General features: G+C 42.0%; 1 protein-coding gene across 2 annotated transcripts in view; it reads left to right on the top strand.

Moving 5' to 3' along the window:
• XPNPEP2 (X-prolyl aminopeptidase 2) overlaps window positions 1-25,560 on the top strand; it is a 131,647-nt gene that overhangs the window by 77,843 nt on the left and 28,244 nt on the right. The window contains exon 1 of one of the 2 annotated variants that reach the window (XM_075186241.1): window positions 13,678-13,784. The exons of the other annotated variant lie outside the window; for it this stretch is intronic. The gene's annotated coding sequence lies outside the window, so the exon portion shown is untranslated. Of the gene's footprint in view, window positions 1-13,677; window positions 13,785-25,560 lie in introns of those variants that run through there. 2 annotated transcript variants of the gene reach the window in all.

Below are 25,560 nucleotides of genomic sequence, written 5' to 3'. Positions count from 1 at the left end.
CTCAACAGTCCAATCCCTGTACTTTTTGAAGGATATCAGTCTGTCCCTGATGTTTTTCCTAGAGAGAAGTGGGTTCTTTGCTGGCCTTCTTGACACCAGGCCATCCTCCAAAAGTCTTCGCCTCACTGTGCGTGCAGATGCACTCATACCTGACTGCTGCCATTCCTGAGCAAGCTCTGCACTGGTGGTGCCCCGATCCTGCAGCTGAATCAACTTTAGCAGACGGTCCTGGCGCTTGCTGAACGTTCTTGGGCGCCCTGAAGCCTTTTTCACGACTATTGAATCTCTCTCCTTGAACTTCTTGATGATCCGATAAATGGTTGATTTAGATGCAATCTTTCTAGCAGCAATATCCTTGGCTGTGAAGCCTTTTTTGTGCAAAGCAATGATGACTGCACATGTTTCCTTGCAGGTAACTATGGTTAACAGAGGAAGAACAATGAGTTCAACCTCCACCCTCCTTTTAAAGCTTCCAGTCTGTTATTCTAACTCAATCAACATGACAAAGTGATCTCCAGCCTTGTCCTCGTCAACACTCTCACCGGTGTTAATGAGAGAATCACTGACCTGATGTCAGCTGGTCCTTTTGTGGCAGGGCTGAAATGCAGTGGAAATGTTTTTTTGGGATAAAGTTCATTGTCATGGCACAGAGGGACTTTGAAATTAATTGCAATTCATCTGATAGCTCTTCATGACATTCTGGAGTATATGCAAATTGCCATCATAAAATCTGAAGCAGCAGACTGTGTGAAAAATAATATTTGTGTCATTCTCAAAACATTTACTCATGACTGTAGGTGTGAGTAGGGTGGGAGGGTGTACCAGTGTGAGTAGTACAGGTGGGAGTAGGGTAGGTGTGAGGATGTACCAGTGTGAGTAGTACAGGTGGGAGTAGGGTAGGTGTGAGGGTGTACCAGTGTCAGTAGTATGGGTGGGAATAGGGTAGGTGTGAGGGTGTACCAGTGTGAGTAGTATAGGTGGGAGTAGGGTAGGTGTGAGGGTGTACCAGTGTGAGTAGTATAGGTGGGAGTAGGGTAGGTGTGAGGGTGTACCAGTGTGAGTAGTACATGTGGGAGTAGGGTAGGTGTGAGGGTGTACCAGTGTGAGTAGTATAGGTGGGAGTAGGGTAGGTGTGAGGGTGTACCAGCGTGAGTAGTATAGGTGGGAATAGGGTAGGTGTGAGGGTGTACCAGTGTAAGTAGTATAGGTGGGAGTAGGGTAGGTGTGAGGGTGTACCAGTGTCAGTAGTATGGGTGGGAATAGGGTAGGTGTGAGGGTGTACCAGTGTGAGTAGTATAGGTGGGAGTAGGGTAGGTGTGAGGGTGTACCAGTGTGAGTAGTACAGGTGGGAGTAGGGTAGGTGTGAGGGTGTACCAGTGTAAGTAGTATAGGTGGGAGTAGGGTAGGTGTGAGGGTGTACCAGTGTCAGTAGTATGGGTGGGAATAGGGTAGGTGTGAGGGTGTACCAGTGTGAGTAGTATAGGTGGGAGTAGGGTAGGTGTGAGGGTGTACCAGTGTGAGTAGTATAGGTGGGAGTAGGGTAGGTGTGAGGGTGTACCAGTGTGAGTAGTACATGTGGGAGTAGGGTAGGTGTGAGTGTGTACCAGTGTGAGTAGTATAGGTGGGAGTAGGGTAGGTGTGAGGGTGTACCAGCGTGAGTAGTATAGGTGGGAATAGGGTAGGTGTGAGGGTGTACCAGTGTAAGTAGTATAGGTGGGAGTAGGGTAGGTGTGAGGGTGTACCAGTGTAAGTAGTATAGGTGGGAATAGGGTAGGTGTGAGGGTGTACCAGTGTGAGTAGTATAGGTGGGAGTAGGGTAGGTGTGAGGGTGTACCAGTGTGAGTAGTATAGGTGGGAGTAGGGTAGGTGTGAGGGTGTACCAGTGTGAGTAGTATAGGTGGGAGTAGGGTAGGTGTGAGGGTGTACCAGTGTGAGTAGTATAGGTGGGAGTAGGGTAGGTGTGAGGATGTACCAGTGTGAGTAGTATAGGTGGGAGTAGGGTAGGTGTGAGGGTGTACCAGTGTGAGTAGTATAGGTGGGAGTAGGGTAGGTGTGAGGGTGTACCAGTGTGAGTAGTACAGGTGGGAGTAGGGTAGGTGTGAGGGTGTACCAGTGTGAGTAGTATAGGTGGGAGTAGGGTAGGTGTGAGGGTGTACCAGTGTGAGTAGTATAGGTGGGAGTAGGGTAGGTGTGAGGATGTACCAGTGTGAGTAGTATAGGTGGGAGTAGGGTAGGTGTGAGGGTGTACCAGTGTGAGTAGTATAGGTGGGAGTAGGGTAGGTGTGAGGGTGTACCAGTGTGAGTAGTACAGGTGGGAGTAGGGTAGGTGTGAGGGTGTACCAGTGTGAGTAGTATAGCTGGGAGTAGGGTAGATGTGAGGGTGTACCAGTGTGAGTAGTATAGGTGGGAGTAGGGTAGGTGTGAGGGTGTACCAGTGTGAGTAGTATAGGTGGGAGTAGGGTAGGTGTGAGGATGTACCAGTGTGAGTAGTATAGGTGGGAGTAGGGTAGGTGTGAGGGTGTACCAGTGTGAGTAGTATAGGTGGGAATAGGGTAGGTGTGAGGGTGTACCAGTGTGAGTAGTACAGGTGGGAGTAGGGTAGGTGTGAGGGTGTACCAGTGTGAGTAGTACAGGTAGGAGTAGGGTAGGTGTGAGGGTGTACCAGTGTGAGTAGTATAGGTGGGAGTAGGGTAGGTGTGAGGGTGTACCAGTGTGAGTAGTATAGGTGGGAGTAGGGTAGGTGTGAGGGTGTACCAGTGTGAGTAGTACAGGTGGGAATAGGGTAGGTGTGAGGGTGTACCAGTGTGAGTAGTATAGGTGGGAGTAGGGTAGGTGTGAGGGTGTACCAGTGTGAGTAGTATGGGTGGGAATAGGGTAGGTGTGAGGGTGTACCAGTGTGAGTAGTATGGGTGGGAATAGGGTAGGTGTGAGGGTGTACCAGTGTGAGTAGTATAGGTGGGAGTAGGGTAGGTGTGAGGGTGTACCAGTGTGAGTAGTATGGGTGGGAATAGGGTAGGTGTGAGGGTGTACCAGTGTGAGTAGTACAGGTGGGAGTAGAGTAGATGTGTGCGCACACCAATGTAGATTAGAGTAGGATAGATTCATGAGTTTTCATTATTTTGAGAAACTTAAATATATGAAAGTGTGCCCACCCCTCCAGATATATATTATGAAATTAGTGTGCACATAAGGGGTTAATCTACATTTTCCCTGCTACATTTAAGCTGGATATTATATGTGATATATAGGTTGCAACAGGCTGTGTGTATAATCCGCTAGACTGGGAGCAACGTCACAGTTTGTAAGCAGATGTTTATTTCACAAACTACACAGTCCCAAATGGGATACTAGCTGTAAAGATCGTCATATATTATAATAGGATAAGGAGTACATCAAAGAAATACTATTCAGAATTCATTCTGGCATAAATGTCAGCACATATGTATAATCAGTGACTATAGATCCCTAACACATGTCAATATTAAATACAAACTCCTTAGCATAGATATAGTAATAACACATTGTCTCCAATAATATAACTAATATTGTCGTATTTCATATCTATCTGTGTAAATTTATGACCAGTTGATTGAAGGTAAAATCATATTTCTAGCATATTCGGGCAAAGGAATATGTCATTTTTAAGTTTTCCCACTGAATTGTGTGTACAGGGGTAGTTATAAAATGTGATTTATAATACCCAATTAGCATATACACAGCTCTTGTCTTGTTATGTCACAGCATAGGAGGGCTGAGCTGAAGAATCATCTTTATAATGTTCCTGTGTGATCAATAATTGTCATTTCTTTGAGAGTCATAAGTGGGTAGCAGCAAGGGGTAGTCTGTTACCCGGGAGCAAGAGGTGATTATCAGAATCGGGGAGAGATGCAGGTCGGTGGTAGATCTAAGAGGGTGCGAGGGAGAGTATTTTGAGATGAGCATTAAGATATACAGTATAAAAGGTTTAGTGTAGTTGAGGGATTTGTAGGTGAGGGTGAGTAATTTGAATTGGGTTCCAGAGGACATTGGGAGCCAGTGTAGGGACTGTCCTAACACCAACCCCCCTGTCACTCTTACCTTATAAAATATCACTCTGTAGGACTGATGAGCATGAATAAACTGCATCCACTTCACCCGTATTATAAACAGTGATTTAATCCTGAAGGGAAACAAAAATCAAATGTGGGTTTCTCATATTCTTGCTACACCCTGCCCACGTGAAACCTCTGCTTATATATTAGGAGGCGCTTTAGTACTTTCTGGTGTTTGTCATTTTTTTATAGTTAACTGTGTTTTACAATAATTTGTATCTCAAAATCCAGTGGATGTCGCCTTTTAGCAGTTTTAATTTATAGATGCTATAAATACTAATTTTCTAACACTGCAGATAGGTGCACAATATTCCCTGAAGCATCATCATGCAATCAGCAATACCGTCCTTCTTTGAAAAATGAAATCTAATTGATATTTGCAAACACTTGTAATATAAACAATGCACTTCCATGGTAGGGAATTCAGATAACTAATCAGAAGGACACTTTGGAAAACCATTTACAGTATTTTTCCTGTTCTTTGGGTGCATTTAATGAAATGCAGCAAAATTGTACAAGTCTGTTATAAAGAGAAAATAATGTGAACGTTTATCGCAATTGGCAGAAAATTACATATTCATTCAACAAATGACAACCTGATTTTCAGCTATCAGTCTCAAGCAATAACTTCACATTTAAAGTGTAATAAGTTATTGTGAAAAACTTTTTTTTGTATAAAAATTGAATGGAAAATTAAATATTTAAAAATGATTTTGCAGGGAGAAAGGGACCATTTACCTGCACAATATGATCGTGTCACCTATTTTACAAAATATTGACAGATTACGTGCTCCTAAAACTAGGATAACAGGGCTTAAACGTCAAAGAATCTATCTGGAAATGAAGGGGTTAAAAGCATGTCACCCCCCCCCCCCCCCCCCATTCCCACTATTCTTAGAATGTAACCAGAATTCTGAAAGTGAAAACTGAAATATTCCAGGTCTAGAATGAGACGCTCGGCTCAGTAATTGTCTGTCCCAGAAGAGAACCAGTGGCTCCAATCAAAGATGGCAGCTGCCGTTACTCTTCGCACAACACACAGATCTATGACTTATGAGCTGCGTGTTCTCCTGTTTTTCTCGCTCTGTGACAAATGACGTCTGGAGGAACCCTGAAACCCCACACTTTGTCTTCTGAGGAATGAGTTAAATCAAGTTAACTCACTGAAGCCTCTTCTGTAAGTTTAAGTATAAAGTAGATTCTGCAGGGGGGCTCTGCGTGTTTATGGCGTATTTATGATTTTGTGTATTATATGTAAAAGTCTCCATATCATGACAACATTTAATCAGCCTTTGTCAGCCAATATTTCCATTCATACAGTGAGATCATTTACAAGTCTTAAGTATTTCTTGTGCTTCCTTATGTAGGTGATATAGCCCATAGTGAAGCTGTTTTAGCAAATCTATTGGTCTGCAAGAGAATCCGGCTTCCACCTACACCTTCTGTCCTGATAGTCCTGTCTCATTCAGAGAAGGTTTCTAAAAAATAAACATTTGCTGCAATAATTCTGCGAGTCATTTGTTTGCCGTCAAATTGTTTTAGTGTATTTACTAAACTTGTTTCTTAGTCACATAGTGTAAGATGTTATCTGATAACATGAATAAGATGAGCAGTCTAATGATTAATAATTAGGGCTCATCTACACTCACGGTAAGTAATCATCACCAAGCAGACGCTGCGGAGTGAGAAGCGTTGGCACAAGGAACCTTTTGTAGTGAGGCAGCGGTGGATTGTCTGTGCACAATGGTTAGTGCTGAATGTCCCACACAAATTTTAATTAGGACATACAAATTTAAGACCACCAATACTTTTTTCCCACAGTTACGTACATTCGCCTCGCAACCTTGGGGTACCAATGAACTCAGTTTGAGAAACACTGTTCTAAGGTATTGGTGGGCTCCTGAGAGCTGTCCCACCCTCTAATATCATATTTACACAATGTAACTTTAACCATACTTGCCAATGGGAGACTCCCGAAGTCTGGATAGTTCTCCCGAACTCCCGGGAGAGCTGACAATTCTCCCGCATCTGCCCACTTCCTAGTGAAATGGGCAGATTTCAAGCCTCCACGATGCGATGCTCAGGGAATCACATTGTGGTAAAATAACCCTCCCCGTGGTAAAATGACGCATTTGCGTTATTACATCACAGGGGGCAGGGCAAATTACGCCATCCACAGAGCCCCGCCCCCTCACACCCACCTCCACACCAGACTCCCGGAGAACAATCTTCAAAGGTTGGCAACTATGACCTTAACCTGTAAATGGCACAAAAAGGAAGTGTGTTCTACCACAACCACCCATACACTCGGACCTCCACTGTCAGCGAGAGGAGGAACCATACAGACTAGTCCTTGCTCCATGATCATTATATACAATGATGAAAGTGAACACTGTGTATTAAATGCCAAAGTGCTCTGTACTTCCTCATTTCTAATAGAAAATCCCTGATATGTCATGTGACATCATTCAATTTATTCTATAAGCCCCAATAAATGTGCACAGATTCCTGAACTAGATCTACCTTACAAGGAAACGCTTCTAGTTTATGTGGAGCCACAAAATCCTGCAGCGTAGAACAATAGGACCTAAGTCACAGGTGGTTCCTCAGGGTCTGTTAGACGTTGTTCTATATTTTTACTGATCTCTATTTATAGTTACTGACCAGCGAACATCTGACTGCCCTTTTCTTATTTTTTTTCTGGCCGGTAAATTTACCAGAAGTTTTTAGCGCCAGGGATTTCAAAACACCTGACCGGTCAAGAGGTGGCCAGAGAATTAACCTGGTGTGAATTTTGCACTGAACATGGGCACCCCGTGGTTCTGGCAGCTGGGGTGGGGTGTTGGAGACATTGGCACCAAAAAAACATACCATAGAACTGTACAGTATATTGGTGCAAGGTTTTTGTTTTGCTTTAAGCATATTTCAAGGCTGACATCTGTCCTCCCAGTGATAGGTAACTTATAACTCACCTGTCAAGCTCTGGCGATTGTAGAACTACAAGTTGCAGCATGGCAGGCAGAACGTGCTGGGACCTGTAGTTCAATATCTAGAGAGCCAAAGGTTGTCTCAGCTTGATCCAAACAATGCCGCTAATATTGCTCTTTCCGAAGAGCAAAACAGCCGCTTGGCAGCAAAAATAAGAGCTTTTGGGCAGCATGTTCCCCTCCAAATACTCAATGAGCGTCAGCGCTAGAAATCCCTGGCTGGTGTCCTTTGTAGTTACTAATGTTTCTACCCCTATTACAAGGCCACACAGAGACCCAAAAAGGCACCTAAATATTTATAAACATGAAACTAACAACAAATATAACAGCAAAATGTGTAACTGTACATTGTAATTCGCATTTAGCAGAAGTTATATTCTATGAATAGAGTTGGGGGGAAGACTGTCAATTAATGAACACTTAACGACTAATACTGCTGGCAAAACTAGCTAAATTTGGCAGCCAAACGCGCAACTGGATAGAGAAGTTCATGGAACCGTTTTGAAAATTGTGCTAATTTTTAATCGCATCATAAAAACTTGATATTTGTTGACCTCCCAGGGATTCTGCATAAGATCCTAAGAAAGACTCGGTTGATTTTTTTTAAACATAATATTTGACACAATTTTGTATAAACATAACATTACAGGAATAGTTTCTCCATTCTGTAAAAAGTATATAATGTTATTCTTATGTCACATATATAATGTGAAAAAAATCTAATACTAATAAAGATGAATATAAAAATACTGGTGACACCACTAATTGTTGTTTTCAGTGATTCACGGATAAATCAACATCGTCATCATCACCATTTATTTATATAGCGCCACTGATTCTGCAGCGCTGTACAGAGAACTCACTCACATCAGTCCCTGCCCCATTGGAGCTTACAGTCTAAATTCCCTGATATACACACAGACAGACACACAGAGAGACAGACTAGGGTCAATTTTGATAGCAGCCAATTAACCTACTAGTATGTTTTTGGAGTGTGGGAGGAAACTGGAGCACCCGGAGGAAACCCATGCAAACACGGGGAGAACATACAAACTCCACACAGATAAGGTCATGGTCGGGAATTGAACTCATGACCCCAGTGCTGTGAGGCACAAGTGCTAACCACTGAGCCTCTGTGCTGCCCACATTGATAGAGTGCAATGCATACAAAGTACACTGCCACAAGACGTGTAATATCTCATACTGTACAATTAGGATAATCCCCTGTACACTATTATCTCTGCGCCCCCCCTTCTCCTTGCAGACACTGGTTGCAGTAACCACATCTTGCAGTTGTAAGCAACATTAGAATGTGGAGACTTCATTGTATGTCAAAGTCTTATACAAGACAGACTAATCCAGTGTATACAGTATAGGCAGTAAAATGATATACTTGTGCTAATTGCAACCTTGACTCCTATGTTGTTGAACGTTTGCAGATTCCTGTGGGCAGCAAACACAGCAATGTTTAATTTTGACATTTTATTCTTTTTCCCCATGTTCTGTGTACATTATACTGTGTCAGGTTGTAGTGAATTAGATGAAGTTTCCAAGCTTACGCTGCCACCCCCTGGTTGTTCCCGGGAATGTCGCGTCTTACCGTTCTGTAAGGGGTTGGTTTCAGCATCAGGACATTGAGAAATTGTAACATTGTAATTACTATAAATGGAGATTCCCTTGTTCGCTGCAAAATACAAATTCAGATAAAGATACATAGACAGAATATCAGATAAAACTGTACCTGGTCTCTGTTATGCATCTCTAACAGCACTCATCAGCTCCCTTAGAAAAAATTCCAGAATCCACAACTTGCAGTTTAAGCCCCGACTATTGTACACTAAATATCACAAACCTTTATAGTGAGATAAAGGCTGTTACAGGTCACACACACAGCAGTATATAATGCAACAACATTACTCCTCTCATAATTTGGTAATGATAAACCCCCCTGTGATTTATGCGTGAATAAGCCTGGGTGCAGTTTTGCCAGATAACATTTGTGTCTTTACAGTTCAGACCACATCTCTGCAGGCAACACAAAGCAGAGACAAAGTGTGTATTTACTTCATATTTGTGTCACGGTTCAGAAGGATCGGATCCTAGATCTGCCTAGATTAGCACTACTACCAGCAAGGAGTCTAACGAGCAGACGGTATTCACCAGGGACCGCCGCAAGGTGGTTTGGTCTCAACTGCGTCTGCACCGCAGGTCACGGCCCTTACTGGAAGTGTCAGGTGAGACCTATAGGGGACTGTAGGGAGGAGAAACTCTGCAGATGAAAGGTTACAACAGGAGTAATGAAGTGTCAGCTATTCGGACAACTAGTTACCACTGGGATAGTGGCGAAGTATATCCCCCCAGGGATTTTGTATATTTTTCGAAGGTTGTCCTTCTTTTTGGCACAGCACCCTCCCCCCCCTTCCCACGCTCACCCCCTCTATCCATAGGTGTATTCAGTCAGAGCATAGTCTGGTTTCTACCAATACTACGTGTAGTTTAGAGGCACTAAATATGGTAAGTCCCATATTATAAATTGATGGTGTAGGAACCATCTGAAAGAGATCGACTTGATAGAAGATGGACATCCGCAGTTTGATAAAAAGGAACCTCATGTTTATTCTAGAAGTCATTTCCGTTTATATTAAAGATGTACAGAATTGTTTGTTTAAGCTTTGTCTATATGTGAGGTGTAACGTTTGTTCTCCACTGGAGATCAGGGGGGGCCTGATGAGATTTATGGGCTTTCTGAGAACTAAGAATGATTGTCATAATAAGTCATCTATATAAATTGAATTGGATATTTCCATCAGATTATGTCCCACAATGTTCTGCTTTCCAGCAACTGAAAATACAGATTGTGTTAATGAACCTATATTATATTCTGAATATTACTATTTGTGTAACTTAAATCTTTTTATTGCACATATTTACACATGTACATAATAAATATTTCTGAAGTTAATTGTTTGCATTGTTATAGAACACCTTTCATGATACTGTGTTGGACGTATTCATAGGCAAACCGAGGGAGGGGGGGAGGGGAGAGTTTCCTAGTGCCTGGAAACCCCCCTCCAAGCCTGGGGCACTGTATAATTGAGGTGGCTGGACCCTGCCCCCGCTTCACACAGCTCTGCTTGAAAAGGGAGAGCTGCGTGTACCTAACAGTAGTGCATGCAGCATTGTCCATGTATATTATGGGGATAGGAAGAGTTGGAGAGCAGCCAAGCACTGTCTAATATAGCCACTCCCCCATGCATGCTGGTCACACCCACTGGTGGCGTGGTGTGGAAACCCACCTCTACAAATCCTGCGTTTGCCCCTGGCATTGCACCCGAAGGAGGGGGAAGGAGCTCCCCAAAATGTGGTGCATTCACCTGTTATTCAGTAAACTAGCTCTAATAGACTTGTGAAATACTGGCTGTCTGACATTGTGATACTGGTCAGCTACCTGCTATCCTGCATTTTGACGCGATTCATCGCACCCCGCCCCTCTTCCAGATACAACTTGCCAAAAGTAGGCATGTATGAGCCATAATCCAAGCAGTATTTTAGGAGAGAAACTGAAAATGTCAGTGTTATAGGAGTAGAAGGGGGGACTTCAAAGTGACGTTTACACATCATCATCATTTATATAGCACCATCAATTCTGCAGCGCTGTACAGAAAATACTGATCGCTCACATCAGTCCCTGCACCATTGGAGCTAACAGTCTAACACAAACTAGGGCTAATTTTGTCAGTGGCCAATTAACCTACTAGTATGTTTTTGGCGTGTGGGAGGAAACCCACGCAAACACAGGGAGAACATTCAAACTTCACACAGATAAGGGCGGAAACGCTAACTGTGCTGCCCTCATTGTAGTCTGTGCACATTGTAAATGACATTCACAGTATGCTGTGATTACTGAAATAATCCACAAGGTGGCAGCAGAGAAATTATTTCAAAGCAGCCAACACATCTCGGACATGCAGCTATTGTGATAATCATCATCATCACCATTTATTTCTATAGCGCCACTAATTCTGCAGCGCTGTACAGAAAACTCACTCACATCAGTCCCTGCCTCATTGGGGCTTACAGTCTAAATTAACTAAAACACATACAGACTAGGGTCAATTTATTAGCAGCCAATTAACCTACTAGAATGATTTTGCAGTGTGGAAGGAGCACCTGGAGGAAACCCACACATACACCACATACAAACTCCACACAGATAACGACATGGTCGGGAATCGAACTCATGACCCCACTGAGAGGCAGAAGTGCTAACCACTTAGCCACCGTGCTGCCCATAATATTGTTGTTAGTGGTGGTAGTGGGGGTATATACAGTGGCACGCCATACCGCCACTTTTCCTACTGCCTTCATTGTAAAATTGTTAAATTCTATCAACTTACATTCCCGTTACATTTTTCATACCGTCACTTCTAAATTTCCACTTCGACCACTGGTTGTTGTTATAGGACACAATGGTTCCGCATTACCGTACAGAGCGGGTTACAACATAAGTGACACAATTATATAAATACAAACAACAAATTTACATAATCACATCCTGCAAATTCCATAATTACGCAAAGAAAACACTAGGAGAGAGGGGCTGGTTCCTGTATTCACCAGACCCAGTTACACTGGACATAACAGGTTGGGGGGAGAGAGGTTAATAATACCGCTTTCATACTGCCGCCCCGGCAATATCCCGGGTTTTTGCCGGGGCTCGGAGCGTCCCAGCTCAGAAACACCATTCATACTGCAACTCGGACCCGGGAATTTCCCGGGTTGACCCCATTCATACTGCACAAGTCTGTGCCCTGGCAATTTGTGGGAGTCATCACCAGAGCAGTTTTCATTGGCTGAAAAATGGTGATACACAATATAATAATACAATAATGAATAAAGGATACCTCCAATTGGCTTATATATTTAGTCGTACTAGTCTAGGAGGGCTTTCTGAAAGGCATAAAGAGACTGGGTAACATATAGTTAAGGGAAGGTTGTAGGAGCTTTTAAAGCTAGGCATTGCATATTTCAATGATTACCCAAAAAGACTAGACTTCTAGATGGAAAATTAATGGCCTCTTTTTGGCAAGCATAAAATGAATGAGAAATGCCTAATTCCAAATCCTCCAGAGACAGGCAGACAGCCAATCAGCTTGTTTTCTGTGCAACCCGGGTTGAAAAACCCGGGTTGCACCTTTCATAGTGCAGGCAACCCGGGTCCGACCCGGGAATTACCCCTCGATAAATCCCGGGTTGAAGACCCAGGTTTTTAGACCCGGGATTTTTGACTTGTACCATTCATACTGCACCAAGACCCGGGTCGTTTGAGCTCGCCCCGGCAAAAACCCGGGATTTTGGTGCAGTATGAATGGGGTATAAGAGATTCTGGGACTAACAGTTCCCCAATGCACGAGAGCCTCAGGCCGTCTACCTGTAAAGTCCTGACCTTGTAAATGGAAACATTTGAGATAGTTGTTGAGTGTCAGGGCCGTGAGAGACTGAACACAGCAGAACAACACAATGTTCTGACCAGGAAACCGCCGCACTCTAAAATGAGTGGGGGATGCCGCATGCAGAATATATTTCAGTGTTTTAGTGTTAGCCTCACGTTAGAGCGCTGGTGTTTTCTGGTCTCAGAGTTGCACCTCTCCGATACCGCTCTAACACCTTATATGACCTTCTGTAGAAGAATTCCATGAGCACGCAGAACGCCTGGCATTTTATGACATCATAAATGTTTTCTAGAGACCAAGAAGTCACTGAACTTCTTTGTATAATAAACTATTGGCTAGAGGGAAACAGCCTAATGCAATATGGGTGAGAAATCCGTTATATAAGATGTATCTCTAACGCAGTGCACAGAGCTACAGTTGATTTGTAAATAGGGATTATTAATCCCTCTTTGAACTAACTGTATGTATCATCGAACAAGGAAGGTGAAAGCGGCATTCAAACTAAGCCCCGTGTTTCTCCACTGCCCCTGAAAGCAGAGTAAGGAGTAAATTCTAGAAATATGATCATGTATCACTAAAGCCATTTACTTCCTATTTTTGGCCTGTTCAGTGCTGGGCATAAATCCATTTGAACCACGGAAAAATGGGACTTGCGTAAAATTCGGTGCACCGTGTATGCGCACAACCTACGCTTGTATTTTCATCTTAACCTTGTACTTACAGCCCCTTAGACACATTAATCCGCACCTATCAAGGAACGTTCCTGATACACCCAACTCTGCTGCCATCTTTTGCACCCCCATCGATGCTGCTACCTGTGCTTGTAAATCCATGCGCCTATAATCCCACGTGTATTTGCGCAAAAGTGATGTGATGTCACAATGCAGCGATGTGCTCTCCGCTTTTCCACGTTTGTACTTTCATTCATTAATCGCACAGCGGCGTTTCCACTTGCAGTTATCACTAAACTGGTCAGAGCAAAATACAATGTAGTCAGTGAATATTTGATGACTGATAGTGATTTTGGTAAAGTGTGAGCACATAAACATGGAGAATATTATTCAATTATACAACTCAGATTTTAATAATATTAAATATGATTTCTCTATTTGATCTTTTCAGCTACAGAAGTGATTTTCTGAAACAGACGACAAAATGTTGGACCCATGTTGGCCTTGAATGATTCCTCTCCGTCCACTGTGTCAACATCATCTTACAGATACTCACTCACTTCTCACCCTAGAAGTATAAAGGTACCTTTAACCTGGCACAGCCTGCTCTGCGTGGATACAGGATAACAGAAACAGTCATTCTCTTAATTACTTCAATAAAAGGACAATAGGTCGCTAATCTGGGCATCTCATTGGTTATCAACAACACAGAGCAGTGATGTCATAATCCCTTTACACTGGTGCTGGAAGAGTGTGGTTTAATATTGACTCTAAGTGAAATAAATGTTCCTCTTTCTCCCTTGTGTGTACAATGCACGGGGCTGTTACACTTGCACCCACCTCTTGCTCCAGCCAGCTCAGTCTCTCTTGGTGAGAAGAGACCTCTACACAAGCACGTTTGGAAACCAGTGTATTTGCAGATGACACAGATATAAAGTGCAGTTCATAGTACAGTTGTTAAATACTGGAAGACACACCCCCTCTGGATAGTCCGTTCCTTTACTAAACGCCTCCAGCACCCACCTAGCAGCTGCCAATAAATAAATAGCAGTGTCTCACAATTTGTAATATTATAATTATCACTTATTTATGAAGAGACGACATATTACGCAGCTCTGTACATTGAGGGGATCATAATGCAAACAAATTACATCCAATGACATAAAACAGAAGGTTAAAAACGTCCCTGGCCCAATAAGCTTACAATCTAAGATGTGCGAGGATCACATGATACATAACGTAGCGGAATAACAGTTGTAGCTGGCGGTGGGGAAAGTGGGTGTGGCTACGGTAAGGCGGGAGCATTATCAGCCACCAATAATATAGCACTGGTGATTGGCGGCTTTGCAGCTCTTCACCTCTTATCTTAACTGAACCAGGAGCACTCTTGTGGTTACCCACCAGCTAGGAGTAGCTGTGTGCCCGGTATATTTCTTTGGCATCATGCTCACTGCTAGGGACAGAGCTAGGACACTATAGCTGGTACTAAAGAACTGACGCTCCATATCTTGGGGATAGTCACTTTCCTTCCTGATCTCTACACTGTCCTTATTAGCAGTCATCCTGATTTCCCAGCAGTAGGTTAGGCTGAGTACTCACTACAGAAAATATCTCCTGATGCAAAATCGTTAACGATTTTACCAACGACTGAAAGTCCCGATCACTATGCCGATTCCTGTGTACACACTATACACATTTTACAAGATTTACCGTCAGATCTGTGCTCTTCATCTGTCATAATCATGGGCTGAAAAGATCTCTGCACACTCCATAGAGATCTATTGAGGTTGTCCTTGGTGCATTTTGCAGAGCAATGTAGAAATGAGATTTAATTTTACGGAGCGAGTTCATTGTTACGGGATGGAGAGGTCATAATTTTGGGGACGTTCTTTGGCCATTCTCATTCACAAAAGGACCAGATCATGACTGACAGAGATCAATCCAGTATCCTGTACTTTTAATATACCGTTATGTCTGTGGGGGCAGCACACACAAAGTAATGTAATCATACATCACAAACAAAATTGGTTTTACCTACTAAAAAACCCCACCCACATGGTACTGCCAACCAATACTGAATTATCAAAGCTGGGAGTCCCATATTGGCCGCTTGTGATTGGTTGGCCAGTGAAGAGGGTTCTGGGAACTCCAGAGTTTACTGATTCCACATCAGTCAGCAATAGCAGACTGGCATACAACAGCCTCACCCACTGCCAAAAGTCTGCCAGCCCCTCACTAAAAAGTGCTTGTGGTTTTCCTGGCCCCCTGTGAGTCTCAGGGTAATAAGCAAGATTGTGAAGAAGCTTTATGTCCCGTGAGAATGATTGGGAGCGGCTATGAATGAAGCACACATGCCAGTATGTTGATTTGTAACATTCGATAAGTAAGAGTTACAATGTATTGTCCCTCTTTGGAACTCTCTTATCTTTTATAATTGGATTTAACCTTGATCCAACTAAACCATATCTAAGGTGTGTCTGTGTTTTATTGTGGCTTTGTATTATAAGGAAGAACACATTGCTTAATATAAATTATTACTGACATAAATCATAATTTTGTATTTAATCATATTTAATCATAATTTTGTATCATTTTGTATTTATACATAATTAAGTATAAAAGCAATCGATGTGTGTAATTACACGCTTATCCTCCAACGCCCAGAAGGTGGTTTAGTCTATGGTCGTCCATAATAACAAGTTATTATACCTTGCAAATGAGGTGTTATTGTCCAATATACATTATTCAGAATGAACACAAATCTCATGACATTTGAACTCAATGATTATAGGAAATGATGTCCTGGGGCCTGATTCATTAAGGATCTTAAATTAAGAGGATCCTTATTTCAGTCTCCTGAACAAAACCATGTTACAATGCAAGGGGTACAAATAAGTGTTCTGTTTTGCAAATAAGTTAAATACTGACTGTTTTTTCATGTAACATGGTTTTGTCCAGGAGACTGAAATAAGGATCCTCTTCATTTAAGATCCTTAACGAATCAGGCCCCTGATTATTGCATACCCAGGATGATCCTTAAATTAATATACAACATTGGTGTTTCCCAAATAAATCATGTTGCCGTATAGCAAACAATGGATTACTGTTTCTGGGTCCTCTTAGACAGGATGAAGTTTGGATAATACTGCTTATTCTTCAAGATCAAGGTCAATCAAAGTTTAGTGTATATTCCTTATGTGAAACATAACTGATCTAAAGAATAATTGAATATTTTACTGTCTTCTTATAACATTTTGTATCATTGTAAGCATTGTGATTATTTCTTGTTACATTAAATCACATTTAATAGTGCTCTGTTAAGTGACATAGTTATTACAATTGCACGGAGTGCAGTGTGTGTGGGTCTGAAGGTGAGGGGGGAGAGGGGGGGGTCTAGATATGTTAGGTCATTGGCTCCTGCTCTTCTCTCCCGCCAGATGAGTGACGCTAAATTGAGCTTTCGGCTACAGAATGGAAAGCCTAAACGGGCCACTCCAGGCATGCTCTGAAGATTAGAGTGGGGGCCCATGATGATAGAATGGCATCACTAGCCGCTCCCTAAATTTTGCCCATTGGCCTGATGATACAGCGATGCACTCTGGGTTCTGTCTTCGTGTTCCTAATGGGTTCATTTGCCGAATAGCCTTAGATTTTATATTGCAATATATATGCAGGGAATTGTTTGATTTCCGAGATCTTTGCTAAATTGGTTTGTAATTGCATGTTTGCCAAGTCAGGGAGTAATTGAATACTTCCTAAGAGTGTCAGCTCTTCAGTTAGATCTTAGTGGTGACAATGTTTTTTTTTGTTTAATAATGAGTGTGAGCTAGATTCTTTTTTCTTTGTACACAGACCTGGTAGATTTAATTTCATTACCCCTTCCACAGCCTCAACTTATACAGATAATATTTACTGGAGTATATACATATATTAGCATCAGTTGTGTACTATTACTCCAAAAACATACTAGTAGGTTAATTGGCTGCTAACAAATTGACCCTAGTGTGTGTGTGTGTGTGTGTGTGTGTGTGTGTGTGTGTGTGTGTGTGTGTGTGTGTAGACTGTAAGCCCCAATGGGGCAGGGACTGATGTGAATGAGTTCTCTGTACAGCGCTGCGTAATTAGTGGTGCTATATAAATAAATTATGATGATGATGATTATTGGCCGCATCTGTTGTATTAGGAAACAGAACGAGCAGGTTTCCCTTGGACTCCAGTTTATCCCTGCTGCTTTTGAGCATATTGTTGCCAGTATAAGTTTGGAATCGGAGGTGAGGTCTGCTCATCCTTTATACCGCGCTTCCCCCGACAATAACCCGCTTCCTGCAGGTCACTGTACAGCTGGTAAGTGAATAGCTTACAGTGCAGGATGGCTGATTCCTCCCTATGGACCAGAATACATAAACCCCACAGATCAGCATTTCTGTGTGTAATGCTCGGTACATTCTGTCCACAGTCCAAACCCACCCATAATAATCTGTTCTTCTATTCTTCAGAGAAAATTGCTTGTATGCAAAACTTTATAAATGTGTGTTTGATCCATCATAGGTTCCATTCCATGGATCCACCAGACTTCAGATGAACCTAGAGAGAGTCACAGCAATTTTAAACGTACTGCCATCCATAGGTCTAAAAAACTAATGTTATCTGGGATTTGCTACTTACTATCAGCAATTCATTATCATCCTCATCTATTTATATAGCGCCACTGATTCCGCAGCGCTGCACAGAGAACTCATTCACATCAGTCCTTGCCCCATTGGAGCTCACAATCTAAATCCCCTAACATACACACACACAGACGAGAGAGACTAATGGCAATTTAATAGCAGCCAATTAACCTACCAGTATGCTTTTGGAGTGTGGGAGAAAAAGGAGCACCCGGAGGAAACCCACGCAAACATGGGGAGAACATACAAACACCACACAAACCTGGTCAGGAATCAAACTCATGACCCCAGAGCTGTGAGGCAGAAGTGCTAACCACTGAGCCACCAAGCTGCCCAAAAATGATTCCACTCTTCTGGCTTTCATCACAGCCCTGACCAAAAAAGGGCAATTTCTCGGGACTGGCCATCGGAATTGATGTCTGCCATCCAGTCCCTAAAGAAAATGTTCTCTACTGCTCTAGTCCTATCAAATCCACCATATACCACCCTGCTGTTCTCCCTGGAGGTAGGTGCCCCCTTGAAACTATTGCCAACTTTTCTTGGTAAAATTTGCCAAAATTTGCAAAATTAAGACCTCTTTTAAGAGGAGCACTTCATTCCGTTAATTTCTAGCAGGGAATGAAGATGGTCTTTATAAAAACCTTGGTAAGGTTCACTGTAATGTATTCATGTACAGCCTTAATCTAGGTATAGGATAAGTTAAGATCTAGAGGACATAGCACCAGGCTGAAGATCAATGGTTCAATAATACAGTCTGAGAAGTGTCAGAACATTAGTGGATTATTTTGCAACAAGTATGTTCAAAATCAGTGTAGTACGGTGATGATAATAAAGTTACAAAGAATGAATTTATCAAGTGACCAAGACAATCAGAGCTCCAGGTCTATTAGCAATCTCCCAGTCGCTAAGACGGATGTGTTACTGTAGTCAAAGATCAAATAATATGTATGTATAGGTAAAAAATAAATACTTTCTACATGGTGACAATCAAGACATGTTACGATCTACAGAATGATTATTCTAAAGTATTAGTAGAGATTTCAAACATTTGGTAAAAGACAGATCAAGAACATTTGCTATTGAGCCGGAATCAACAAAATATGTTGGATAATGTGTATTTGTTGTCACAAAATTGAAATAGACAACATCAATTTTATATTTTATTCTGACAATGAAATTAATGCATAAAGGAGACTCAACTAAAAAGAGAAGTGTTGTGGTCTCTATTTGGACCAGTGACTAGAAGATACGCTGTTTCTCCTAAATAAAGACACAAGGCTTGTGACCTGCGGTGTCTCCTTAAGGGAATAGTTTGGAAAACAAAGATTGCAAAGACTTCCTGAGGAAGCACCATGGAAAAGAAGGGTTCTGGGAATGGTTAACTAGCATAGGGACTAGGATGCAACACAAAAACAAATTACGCCTTTCAGTTGTTTTGGCAGTTCTAGCGTCATTCATTTTCTCTAAAGTGTTGGTCTAAAGACATCTCACAGTGCAGAGGTTTCAGCTGCCGAAATACAGAACTTTACTACAAATGGCTTCAAGGTGCAAGTTCCCTGACAGATTTACAGCCGTTGAACAGAGGCTGAAAGACCACAGTCAGGATCATCAGAGAAATGTCAGAATCTTTGAAGATAGGCATTGTCTGCAGCTGCCTCGCCAGACATCTCTCGGACTTTTCCCTCCTTGACCCCCTCCAATCCGGCTACCGTCCTCTTCACTCAACCGAAACTGCCCTGGCCAAGGTTACTAATGATCTCCTATCGGCCAAATTCAAGGGTGACTTCTTCCTACTTATCCTCCTTGACCTCTCCGCAGCCTTTGACACCATGGACCACCCCCTCCTGCTGCAAACTCTTCTCTCTCTCGGCCTCTCCGGATCTGTCCATGCCTGGTTCACCTCATACCTTGCTAACCGCTCTTTCTCTGTATCCACGTCCGGCTCTTCCTCCCCCCCCCTACCCTCTCCCTGTAGGTGTCCCGCAGGGCTCTGTTCTTGGCCCTCTACTCTTTTTGCTCTATACTTCCTCCCTTGGTGCTCTCATCTCCCCTTCGGTCTTCAGTATCACCTTTATGCTGACGACATTCAACTCTACATCTCTTCTCCTGACCTTTCTTCCACTGTCCTCTCTCGTGTATCTGACTGCCTCTCTGCCATCTCCTCCTGGATGTCCGTGCGTTTTCTCAAAATCAATATCTCTAAAACGGAACTCATTGTCTTTCCTCTGTCCAGACTCCCATTCCACCACGACCTCTCTATTGTCGTCAACAACACCACCATCTCCTCTGTCACTCAACTCCGCTGCCTGGGAGTCATCCTCGACTCCTCTCTCTCTTTTGCCCCCCACATTCATTCCCTTGCCCAAGCCTGTCGCTTCAAACTACGCAACATCGCCCGCATCCGTCCCTTTCTCTCTCAGGATGCCACCAAGACTATCATCCACGCACTCATCATCTCCCGCCTGGATTACTGCAACCTCCTCCTCACCGGCCTCCCCCACTCCTATCTCTCCCCCCTCCATTCTTTACTCAACACGGCCGCAAGACTCATCTTCCTCTCACGCCGCCCCTCATCTGCCTCCCCTCTCTGCCTCGCCTTACACTGGCTCCCCTTCCCCTACAGAATCCTTTTCAAACTCCTCACCACCACTTGCAAGGCTCTCTCCCACTCTACTGCCCCATATATCTCTAACCTCCTCTCCATTCACACTCCTGCCCGCTCCCTGCGCTCAGCCAATGATCGCCGCTTTTCTTCCACTCTTATCACCTCTTCCCACTCCAGAATCCAAGACTGTGCAGCCCCCCTTCACTGGAATGACCTCCCTCGTTCCATCCGCCTCTCTCCTAATCTGTGCTCCTTCAAACGTGCACTGAAAACCCACCTCTTCCTTAAAGCCTACCAACCATCCGCATAACACCTTCATCTCCTCCACTCACTCTCTCCCCTTTCCTCATCTGGCTACCCTTGTGCCTTTTCTGTTTTCCCTCCCTTGGGATGTAAGCTCAAATGAGCAGGACCCCATTCCCTCCTGTCTCCCTACCTATTCTTCTGCTCCGTGTTTATTGCATCAGCCCGCCTGGAGTTTCTGAAGTACTGGTATCTCTGTTTATTTTTTTGTACTGTTTCACCCTGTATAGTCTACTGTTTGTACTGTGTATGGCGCTGCGGACACCTTTTGGCGCCTAACAAATAAAGGATAATAATAATAATAATAATAATATGAAAAAAATGAATGTCCTACGCCCATAGAGGAAAGACCAGGGTGTAAATGTATGAAGCGATTTTCCGTCCGGTTTGAAAAGTGGAGATGTTGCCTATAGCAACCAATCAGATTCTAGTTATTTATTTAATAGATTCTACAAAATGATAGCTAAAATCCGATTGGTTGCTATAAGCAACATCTCCACTTTTTAAACCCACCAGAATCTCGCAACGTGATACATTTACCCCCAGCTCTCCATTCAAAGACTTTTGCTATAAAGAGACTGGATAAAGTTAATATAGAATGGAGCAGTTTATTCCAATATTCACAATGAGACTGAGAGATTGAGGAGTATCTCCGTACTGCAGGTGTGCTGGTATATGTGGGGACAGACCAAGGTCTACGTCATTGAGGATTTCAAAGTGAGAACCCCAATGTTGTGATAGCTGTTAATTAAAATAATAAAGACATTTATTCCCAGGGGCTGGCAAATTTTAGCCCGGAGACGAGCCTCTGCTCAGGAACCTCTTAGGAACATTATTTTTTTTTAAAAAAGCAGGTAGCCCATCCCATTGACCCAGCCCAAGATAGCCCACTATAAGATGTTGGAAATTAGGACTATTTCTCTAGTTGAGTACAAGCCACACATATGCAGCCACTAGCTAGCACGGAAAATGTGTATGGAAGTAAGACCGTCTATAAAAATGCATACTGACTCGCAGAATCAAATGGAAACATTCTTGAGATCCGCTTCCGTCTAAATATGGTCTGAAGTTTGCTCAAGTCCTGCGCTCTGTTTTTAAAACACAACTTGTACATAGAAAAGATGTTTTGCTCTTGAATAACCAACATCTCTAAAGCATGATTCCTGACACGTACACGTTATATTCGTGTACATACTTATAGATATTACTAATAGCTTTTTTATGTATTGCAGCTTACATTTTAAGTTTGTGCACCATTAGCAGTAACTAAACCCGCATAGCTTTTATGTTTGGCAGTTGTCCACCAGGGGCATTTAAAGTTCCACTGAAACCCACAGATGCGCACAGTGCGCAGTAAACACTACTACCGCTTTGGGATCAACCCCTTCATTCATTTCAACTTTTGGATATTGCTCCTAATATACTGCACGGCTTAGCAACATTTATGCTTTAAATTAATCCTGACTAGAGATGTTCACTGACCACCGTGTTTTGGTTTTGGATTTGGTTTTGAATCTGGATTAACTTCGTGTTTTGGTTTTGGTCTTGGATCCCCAATAATTTGGCTCTTTTTTAATCCCTACATTATTATTAACCTCAATAACAATAATTTCCAATCATTTCCTGTCAATTTTTGTCAAGTGACAAGAACACTGCTACCCCTCCTGTTTCTGTGTGAGCAATGGCACTGAGTAATGTCACTGGAGACTGGAGAGTGACAAGAACACTGCTACCCCTCCTGTTTCTGTGTGAGCAATGGCACTGAGCAATGTCACTGGAGACTGGAGAGTGACAAGAACACTGCTACCCCTGTTTCTGTGTAAGCAATGGCGCTGGATCTCCTGGGGAGGGAGGTACTAATGGAATCCATAACCCGCGAGACAACGCAACAATGACGTTTTGCCTCAATTTAGATCCGAGGACGCAGTTCGTTTTTCAGAAAACCGACCCTGAGCATCTCTAATCCTGACAGCGATGCGACATTGCTAAATGTACCCATGGAAATTATAGGATGAGGTCCAAGGACGTCGGGTAGCAAAGTCTTCTTGAGAAGAGAAAAATATGGTGACACCTACACGAAAACAGAGAACGACCCTGGACTTGGATAAATAAAACCACTTCTGAACTTTTTTTTTGTTTTAACTTTTTTATTTTAGTTTTATTTTGTTTTTTTATTTGTGCTGATTGTCCTTTTGTATTTTTGAAATCAAAATATACAATCTATATTCATTATTATGCAATTTTATTATCTAATTGTATCAATAACACCGCAAAACCCGTTTTTGATAAAATGTTCTCACTTGGCAGGATGGTGTTATATCCGTGAATAATCACAGAACTTCTTCCAGTTTTTAAACAAAGCATTTTTATATTTCAGTTTCACCATAAAGAAGAGATGATTGGCTGCTCCAGACACTCGTTAACCGCAGGATAACCTTAGGACAGTGAACTATTCTCTTCCTTAGGTGGCCTTAACTCAACTTACACCGGGCCTATAAATCACAGACTGAGCTGTTCTGCAGCCAACAGAAGGGTCTTGTTAGTTTGTGTTGCTGCAGATCTCACCGGCCGGCTCAGTATTATGTTGATTGGGAATAGTCAGTTCAGCCAGAATAAACAAAACTTACTGTACAGTAGTGACTGATAGATCACCAGACAGAGAGATGAGGTCCTGTCACTAATCACCAGCAGTGAGAAGCTCCTGAGCTGTCAGGGTAGGTGGATTCTGTTATAAATCTTTTAACCCTTTGCACTAACTGGTCTAGATAAAATTAACTCTTCCTCGGCTCTGTAGCATTAAGTCACATTTTAAAAAAGTCAAATAAGTTTAGGCTATTGCATTGAGACCCATATAAGTTCATTATTTAGTGATAACTTGTATACTAATGTCAGCACATTAAATATGGCTGGTCGTGAGCAAGATGTATAATTCCTCTTGGCTAGAATTGAGCAAACGAACGTAAACTGAAATTTAGCTGATCCAAAGAATTTAACATTTTCTAAGGACATGAAAAATGCATATATACCCTCAAGAAACCGGGCGTTATTCATTAACAAGCTGCCAATATACAGTAACACTCAACTAAAGGGTTATTTGGTTTCATTTAGAAATGGGCGATATTGTGATGAAATTTTGCGCAGATTGAATTTGCGCAGTAGAGCTGTCTGTTCCACAGGGGGGTGAAGTTCTGGTCTTTTGCTTCGTCATTCGGTGTGTGAATTCTGCCCGGCATGCAAAGGCCAAAATTCCAGGGGTGAAAAGTCTTTGCCCAAAAGAGGAATGAGTAGGAACCGTTTTGAAAATTTCACTCCTCTATACTATCATTGTATAAAATTGAAAACATGGCTAATTATTAAGAGTTGGGTTTACTGCACTTGTTAGCAAAATAATCCCCACCGATTTCTTAGTGAACCGAGATGATCCACTTTCAACACTTCGATTATAAACTCCAGCCAGTAGATCTATATTTGTGCAATCGATTTGTCAATCTTCTGTTTTTTAGTTGAAACACAAAAAAATCTGTTCTTATGCTACAGTAAAACAAAGTAAATGTGTTGTTATTATAGTCCTTTTAATATACTTTGTTTCTCAATACCAACATTTTAAACAACAGTTTTCAGCTACAACAGCTATGTGGATGTTTAGATTGTGTAAAATCTATTCAACTACAACAATTCTATTAGTGGTAGTTTACACTTTCTTGATATATTATAACATCACTACCTCTATTGGAGACTTTCTCTCCTGTTTTTCATCCAGCGTCCTCCATTCCTATACCCAAATATCTATCGACCCTGTTTCAGTTTTGGGCTCCTGTCTTCAGACCAATTCAGATGGGAATGCAGCGGACAAATCTGCAATATATTTATTTTACTTGTGGTTAAGTCTCTTTATATATTTTGCATATGTGTCTTTTTATTTATTATAGACACCAAAGGATGTGCTGTGATATTATATATATACTCCATTGAATGATTAAATTATTTATCACATTTGAAAATCTTGCAAAAGAAAACCTTTTATACAAACTGCAGTATCACGTATGACCAGCAGATAGAGCCCTCGTAGCCAAACATTGGACTGTCTAGTTTGTAGACTATTCTTGGTTAGGATTCGTATATGCTGCCCAATTGTTACATTCACTTTTGAGTATATTATATGTATGTTATTATATATCAGCGTTAAATATATAATTTGATATAAAGTAAATGCTAACCATGAAAACTCTTTGTTTGTGACAATTTTCACATACATTGTGATAATCCATTTTATCCCCACTCTCAGCCGATATACATTAATGATTATACAGGTATAATATTTGCATTCTATGACCGACTTTTATTTTGGATATTATGTCACCTGATTCTATCCGTGTGTTAATAACACCACAGGGTTAATTAAAAGTTAATCAGTCACTTGTCCTGTACTTTACCTGAAGAGTGAATCTTTGAACTGTGTTAGAAGTAATCGTTTTTCTGTATAACCATTAAGCACTGCAATCTAGTTTCAGACCAAACAATACTATAGAAATACATTTTTATTTGAAATAAAACAAGGTTTCTCTTGAGTATTGGAGAAAGTAACTAACTTTTTTTTTGCAGATTGTTGAAAGCCTAAATACTTATCAGGGACAGGTGAATAAATCTAACACATATTGTTCTAATCTGTAGTAACGTCGAAACATCCTACTTTGTGATTCCAATCCCTGACGTGTATGTTGGATATAAACCCGTTGCCTCTGGGATCAGACAAGTTGATTTGCACAGGAAACAGAGGAGA

This window comes from Mixophyes fleayi, chromosome 9, assembly GCF_038048845.1.
Source record: "Mixophyes fleayi isolate aMixFle1 chromosome 9, aMixFle1.hap1, whole genome shotgun sequence".
NCBI classification, from domain to species: Eukaryota; Metazoa; Chordata; class Amphibia; order Anura; family Limnodynastidae; genus Mixophyes; species Mixophyes fleayi.
This window is presented reverse-complemented; position numbering and strand designations above follow the sequence as displayed.